A 7,192-nucleotide genomic window follows, 5' to 3' on the forward strand; every position below is an offset into this window, starting at 1 on the left:
CAGAAGGAACTGAAAAATTGCAGGCAAAAAGATCTAAACTAAGTATGTGTAGTCCTATAAAATGCAAACAGGCAATGTTTGATCCACAAGAAAGTCTCCCAGCTTCAAGCAAACAATTAACATCTTTTGAATAAAATTTGAGCATGCACAGCAAGTGCAGACCAGCCTGGAAACACTGGTTTTGATCCTGCTCTGGGAGGTTTAAAGCCTATCACCAGATCACAGCCCTACAATATGGCTCATTACACTACATCTGAAGTCTTGAAATTGTTATGAGACTGTGCTTGTTATTTTTCACTTTCCAGGACAAAATTTAAATCTATTGCATTCACTGAGAAACACGTTCAAATGTTTAAATGAGTAGGCCAATTCTCAGAAATGCATTGTTTACAGGTCACTTATATTTAGAAGTCTACATAAGGGAAGATGTTTGCTCTTTAGCTATGATTATCTGAAAAAGCTAAGCTGGGGTTAATTTATGCAAATACTAGCAGTAGTGGGGCCATCAAAAGAGAGCACCATTTGCTTGTTTATTATGTGGTGTTGATTTTTCATCTCAGAAGTCAGCAAATTAAATATAGTTCCTTGTCTAATGTCACTGTCATACAAACTTACAACCATGTTTCTGCTGACCGGGTCAGCATCAAGCCAGATGGTCAGCCCGTGTCCCTCTGCCTTTTACTCTCAAATCTCAAAGTAGCTGGTTTCCATTTCCCTCGTTCCTTTTTTGGGTAGGTAAGGAGCAGGTGCTCCGGTTCCTTAACCTCAAGGACTGCTGACTCCAGCACTTCTCAGGTTCCCGTAAAAAGAAACTCTGCGTGAACGAGATGCAGAACCACAAACGCAGAGACACCCGAGCCGCCGGTGCTGCTCCGCTCCCCCCGCCTCCAGCCGGGCACTTCCCTCCCGCGGCGATTTCCAGGGATCCGTGCCCGCAGCTCCGCGCGCGGCTGCGCTGCAGGGCCGCAGTGGGGCGCGTGTGTGCAGAGCTGTCCCTGTCGCCGTGAGCCCGAGCCCGTCCCCCCTCTGTGTCCCCGTGCCCGTGCCCCCGCCACCCCTCACGCCCAGCCGCGCACGCGCCCCGGGCGGGGCGGGAGGGGCACCCGCGGGGGTGACGCGTCGCCCGCGGCTCCTCGTTAGTATAGTGGTTAGTATCCCCGCCTGTCACGCGGGAGACCGGGGTTCGATTCCCCGACGGGGAGAGCTGCGCTCGCTTTTTTTTTATTTGCCCCGCCCCGCGTGAGCCGTTAACGCCTATCGGCGGCAAAAGGCGCCCCCGCCGGCAGGAAAAATACGTACTGCGGCCTCCCCGTCGGGGAATCGAACCCCGGTCTCCCGCGTGACAGGCGGGGATACTCACCACTATACTAACGAGGACCTGCCTGGTAAATGCCTCCACGGGACTGCTTTTATGAGCAGATCGCATAACCATGTTCGTGTTCGCAGATCAGAAATCCTTTTTTGGGTAGGTAAGGAGCAGGTGCTCCGGTTCCTTAACCTCAAGGACTGCTGACTCCAGCACTTCTCAGGTTCCCGTAAAAAGAAACTCTGCGTGAACGAGATGCAGAACCACAAACGCAGAGACACCCGAGCCGCCGGTGCTGCTCCGCTCCCCCCGCCTCCAGCCGGGCACTTCCCTCCCGCGGCGATTTCCAGGGATCCGTGCCCGCAGCTCCGCGCGCGGCTGCGCCGCGGGGCCGCAGTGGGGCGCGTGTGTGCAGGGCTGTCCCTGTCGCCCTGAGCCCGAGCCCGTCCCCCCGCTGTGTCCCCGTGCCCGTGCCCGTGCCCCCGCCACCCCTCACGCCCAGCCGCGCACGCGCCCCGGGCCGGGCGGGAGGGGCACCCGCGGGGGTGACGCGTCGCCCGCGACTCCTCGTTAGTATAGTGGTTAGTATCCCCGCCTGTCACGCGGGAGACCGGGGTTCGATTCCCCGACGGGGAGAGCTGCGCTCGCTTTTTTTTTTATTTGCCCCGCCCCGCGTGAGCCGTTAACGCCGATCGGCGGCAAAAGGCGCCCCCGCCGGCAGGAAAAATACGCACTGCGGCCTCCCCGTCGGGGAATCGAACCCCGGTCTCCCGCGTGACAGGCGGGGATACTCACCACTATACTAACGAGGACCTGCCTGGTAAGCGCATCCACGGGACTGCTTTTATGAGTAGATCGCACAACCATGTTCCTGTTCGCTGATCAGAAACATAATTGACAAATTGATAAATGCTGCACTGTGGGCGGAGGAACAGCAAAGGCGACCTCCGGCAGCGGGAGCAGGGACCCACGAGCCCGCGTAGGGCGGCAACGGCGCGGGAGGCGAGCTCGGCACCACCAGGGAGCGGGAGCGGAAGGCCCTTGCTGCTGCGGACCACTAGCGGGGGTGTGGGTGGGGAGAGTTAAGGAGCTTGCGCGCGAAGGCGGTAACGGAACAGCGCCGGAGCAGGGGGCCGGCGCAGGGGTGCGGCGTGGCCGGGCAGGGTCCCGGGCCCCGCCGGCCCAAGCCGCCCCCAGCCCTGTCCCTCCGGCTGAGGGGCTGTGCTGCCGGCGGCCCGCGGCGGCCGAGTTGTAAGGCTCTGCCTGAAGCTGCCCAGCAAGACCTCGTGGCGCAACGGTAGCGCGTCTGACTCCAGATCAGAAGGCTGCGTGTTCGAATCACGTCGGGGTCATTCAGTTTTTTCCCTTGTTTTGTCGGCTTTACTGCCTTCCTCGCGCAGGAAACCGAGGAACGTTGTTGTTGGTTGGTTTTTTATGTTTTCCACTACAGCTTAGGGTCTCCTCTTGCGCTTGAGGGTGAGAGGGCAGCGCAACACAGACGGCTCAACGGGGGTCAAGGCACACTGGATAAAATTGGCATGTCTTTGTGTATGGGCTTTGTGTGTATAGGACTGTCTGATCACACACTTAAACACAAAAGGCAAGAACGTGTCAAAGGTTTACTTCATTAAGGCAGACGACTGTGTGGAAATGATGAGAAAACTTCAGAAAGCTGTATAGAAAGAGTAACTTTAAATTTTAAAGGGGACAGAGGCCCCAAAAATAGCAGATACCATGTTTTCAGTACAGAAATTCACATAACAAGGAGTAAAAGTAAAGGCAGAGGCAGGAACTGGTCTGATGGAGCCAAGAGTCCAGAGAGATCTATAGAACCCTGCAGAAGAATGAAACCCTGACAGGGAGAGAGAGGGGACCAGGATGCTGGTGGGGGGAACCCTTGAGGGTGATGGGGTTAGGCTGTGGAAGAGAAGAGTTTTCTCAGAGCAGCTATTTCCACATGCTGAGGTTGACAGGTACCCATAGCAGAAAGGCACAGAGAGGACTTAGCTTTGATTTAGCAAGTCTTAGAAATAATACTTTAGTGATTTAGATGGACTGGAAAGTTTGACACTTGATGAAATTTAAATGGGAGGAAAACAATAGTTTGTCAAGAGCCTGAATTGAGAGAGAATGCCAGAGATACAATTCTCACTTTGTAAGAACTGATTATTAGTGTTGTAAGCCATAGAAGAAAATGAATACAGAAGTCTAGAAATCAGATTCAGCAGACTCAACAAATTATGTGGGGGTTATTAAACCAAATACATTGGCTTTTACAGGCTATTGTTTGTTCCATATACTTTTAAAACCTTTGAAATACAGAAATTCTGTGTCTTCCTTCAGTGATCTGTTGTAGTACTTTGCTGTTTTACAATTACAAAATTGGCATATGTAGTTTAACCCTGATGTCTCTCTTTCCTTGACTTAAATCCAGCCCTCATGTCATTGTACTGGAGAACAGTTTCTCCCTTCCTTTTTATAGGTACTTCTTACATATTTGAAATTTGTTATGTCTCTCTATAGATGTTCCAGCATAACAGACTATGTTTGCTGGGCCTCTGATTATTTTATCTCTTGCCTCTGGAGCCTTTCCAAACAAGCTGCATTTTTAAGCGCTCAGAACTGGTCACAGTATTTCAGCTGACTCAGATTTTACCAGGTCTGAATTGACAAGGAAGACTGCCTCATATGCTGACAGGAATTCCATTTAATGTTGTTAGTCCTTTTTTTTTTTTTGTCTAATGCACAATCTGTCAGATGGATGCATTTTGCATGAGATGCATAATCTGTTAGATGTTTCTGGTCCCACACAGTATCTTATCTCAGCCTCACCACCCACCAGGGAGCTGGATGTAAGAAGCGGTACCAATCTGTTTGCATTCCTGTACCTCTGCCAAAGCAGGTGTCCTGCTCTAAACATTCCAGGTTGTTGCCAGACAATGTCTCTGGCTTGCAGGAAGGGTAATAGCTGCTTATAGGAGTCAAAGTTTTGAGAGTGAGGTTTGCAGTAGTATACCTGCCATGTGCAGGGTGTCACAGAACAGTCCATCTCGCTGTGCCCTGCCCATCACTCTCAGTGCATTTCCCTCCTTCCACTTGGATCACATCTTGCAATGGCATGCAGCAGCTGCCAGCTCAGCATGCGAATCTGGTGGCACAACTATGAGATCCAACACAGGAAAAGCACCAGGAGCACAGGGCTTGGGACAGGACAGAGCAGGATCATCCCCTTCGGCAGCAACCACAAATACTAGTGGTTCTGTTTAAGATTTTGTCAGCTGTTCTTTAGGGGGATGGGTCACTGTCCCTAAATCAAAATCATCTAGTGATGTTTCAAAACTAAATGACAGAATTAAATGTGCCTTAGCTATGTATAAACTCTCCCACTCAATTCCCTATTGGTGAAGTGGGGATAATAGTTCTCTTTGACCTCACAGATGTTTTGTCAGGTTGACTCCATTAATTCTGAGGCATCCAAGTATGCCAGTGGGTACTTATCTCTCACCAGTATTTCAACAGCCCGTGTGCTTCAGTGCTTTTTGTCAAAGCCAAAACCACTACAGTCTCTTCCTGACTTTTAAAAACTGCATTTTGTAACCTGACTGTTCTCTTAACATAGAAGTTTTTTCTTATGGAATTGTTACTAGCTAAATATAGACAAAATCTTAAATCCACTTAAGCTTCAAAAAACAGTGGAGCTGAAGTAATAGTTTGTATATGGTAAATATAGCTTCTGTCTGTGTTTGACAGAAAGAAATATCCAAATAATTATGGCTTGGAAATGATTCGGTGTAGGAAACCACCCTGAAAACTGTCCATTTCATTTCTGCCAGCATATTAAGCAGGAGCTGACACTCCTGTTTTCAATCCTTGATGATACAGGCCTTTGACTATCATAAGATCAGCAGTAAGATGTTTTAAAGCAGTTGTACAAATTTCTTTCCTTGGCTGGGCACAGCCATACAGTGCTGGGCATCCCTTTATTCACCTGTTTGTTCACTGTTTCAGGTGGCACTGCCAGAGCAGCATTCCCAGTGGCTGCCAGCTCTGGAACTGCTCTAGAAGCATTATGCTCTGTTGTACTAAGGCATGCTTTCTTTCTTATCACTTTTCCTTTCTACTTCAAAACCAGACATTTCTAATGAGAAAACTAGAGTTATTAAAAACCCACCTAATTTTTCTAAATTAATCAAGATTGTGGAAAATAAATTATTGATTCTAGAAAGTATAGTTATGATGTGCTATAATGATTAGACAACTGCTTATTTTATTTCTAATAAAGCTTTCCAGTTTCTATTGCATTTCTCAAAGGGAATATAATTTTCATAGTGAAACCTGCCAAGACTGAATTAATACTTCATATAGCTTTTTTACATTTCCTTATCAGCTCAGTCTAAGACAAGAGCATGTCTGTAACACTTGCTTAAATGCCTTTGCTATGAATTTATAGTCTTTATGTTATCTATTGCGAGACAAATAAATGCAAATTATATATCTATACTTCATTATATGCCATTTTCCAGACCCTCCACTGCATTTAGGTTACTTTTTTGAAAGCACATATATAGAAAAATCTTTTTTTTTAGCATACTGCAACAAACTATTTGTCTCATTTTTATGGGTGGTATTAGAGGTTAGAAATCACAAACTTAGGGAAACTCGAGACAGAAATCTGAGACAGTTTAAAAAGCATTCAGTGTTTTCATGTCAAAGATGAATGTATGATTGAAAAGTCTCTTTCTCACGCTCAGGAAAGCTAAGAAATTCCAGATATTTGGGAGGGTCCTACAAAGGAAGGATTTTTGGCTTCTCCTTTCAGCATATTTCACATTTTTAGGCAAGCTTAGAGCACTTTTTTTTAGCCACCGGAAATGACCATAGTATCACAACATTTTCATTTTTCCTAAACTTTGCTTTTGTCAGCATTTATACTGACAAGTGGTAAACTGTAACTACCTGTTTCTCAGGTAGAGGCAGGTATTCTGGTCTTTGAAAACCAGAACTTGCAGTTAGGGATAAACATTCAAGTACTGGAAAGCTTCACAGAAGGCATGGTAAAACAACATTTCCATGCTCCAACCTTTAAACAGCAAATTACTGAATAGGCATATAGACCAGAGACTTCATATTTGTGGGTTTTTCCCCTCACTGTAACAACATTAGAAAGATTTTTTGAGCTCATTCATAATGAACTCGTTCCCTTCATCCCTTTGCTGCCTTATACTACAAAACGTGACTTCCTTTTCCCTTCAAACAGAACAAAGAATAAAGGTGCAGATCCTCTGCTATATTAAGGTCTAATTGTGGTGACATCTGCAGGCTCCAGTGTCAATTATCATGTATTTGCACATTTAGGTGCTTTCTTATACTACTTTCCCTGTCTTTACCTTGCCTGGAAGATGCCTGTTGGTCCCAAAGTGTGACAGTAACAAGTGTAGGACCAATAAAGGACAGTTTGTGCCAAGGACTGTTTAGCTTCCCAGAGAAGTCTATTACTGCAAAGAACAGTGACACTGAAGTATTATATCATGCTTCTTTAGGTTTGGCTGCTTTGGAAGCAACTAGAGGTAACCAGTAAAAGAGTTCTGTGTCAGTGCAAGGCAGTTACATCAGGGTAACAACATAATAGAGAAAGTAAGTCACAATAAATACACTTTTTTCTTTTTAGTTGGGGAAAATAGCTTTCAAAACTTTAATGGACTGTAAATATTAATATTTTAAGCAATATTAGTCAGAGCCACAACTTCAGTGGTTCCACAACAACTGGAGTTTGAACAAATAGCCAAAACATGTAAGTTTCTGTTATCTTTATGCTTCTACGCCAGTTTTTAAATGGACTGTAAATATGAATGAATTTAAGCAATGTTGATGAGAGCCACAACCAGA

General features: G+C 46.5%; 5 non-coding genes across 5 annotated transcripts; 3 read left to right on the forward strand and 2 right to left on the reverse strand.

Moving 5' to 3' along the window:
- Positions 1–1,130: 1,130 nt before the first annotated feature.
- Positions 1,131–1,202, forward strand: TRNAD-GUC. The gene has a single exon. It is a non-coding gene; the product is annotated as a tRNA-Asp (tRNA).
- A 103-nt stretch (positions 1,203–1,305) lies between these two features.
- On the reverse strand, positions 1,306–1,377 carry TRNAD-GUC. Its single transcript has one exon. It is a non-coding gene; the product is annotated as a tRNA-Asp (tRNA).
- A 493-nt stretch (positions 1,378–1,870) lies between these two features.
- Positions 1,871–1,942, forward strand: TRNAD-GUC. The gene has a single exon. It is a non-coding gene; the product is annotated as a tRNA-Asp (tRNA).
- A 104-nt stretch (positions 1,943–2,046) lies between these two features.
- On the reverse strand, positions 2,047–2,118 carry TRNAD-GUC. Its single transcript has one exon. It is a non-coding gene; the product is annotated as a tRNA-Asp (tRNA).
- A 468-nt stretch (positions 2,119–2,586) lies between these two features.
- On the forward strand, positions 2,587–2,658 carry TRNAW-CCA. The gene has a single exon. It is a non-coding gene; the product is annotated as a tRNA-Trp (tRNA).
- Positions 2,659–7,192: the final 4,534 nt, after the last annotated feature.

Source organism: Passer montanus, unplaced genomic scaffold (assembly GCF_014805655.1).
Source record: "Passer montanus isolate IOZ18808 unplaced genomic scaffold, ASM1480565v1 scaffold17, whole genome shotgun sequence".
Classification (NCBI taxonomy): Eukaryota; Metazoa; Chordata; class Aves; order Passeriformes; family Passeridae; genus Passer; species Passer montanus.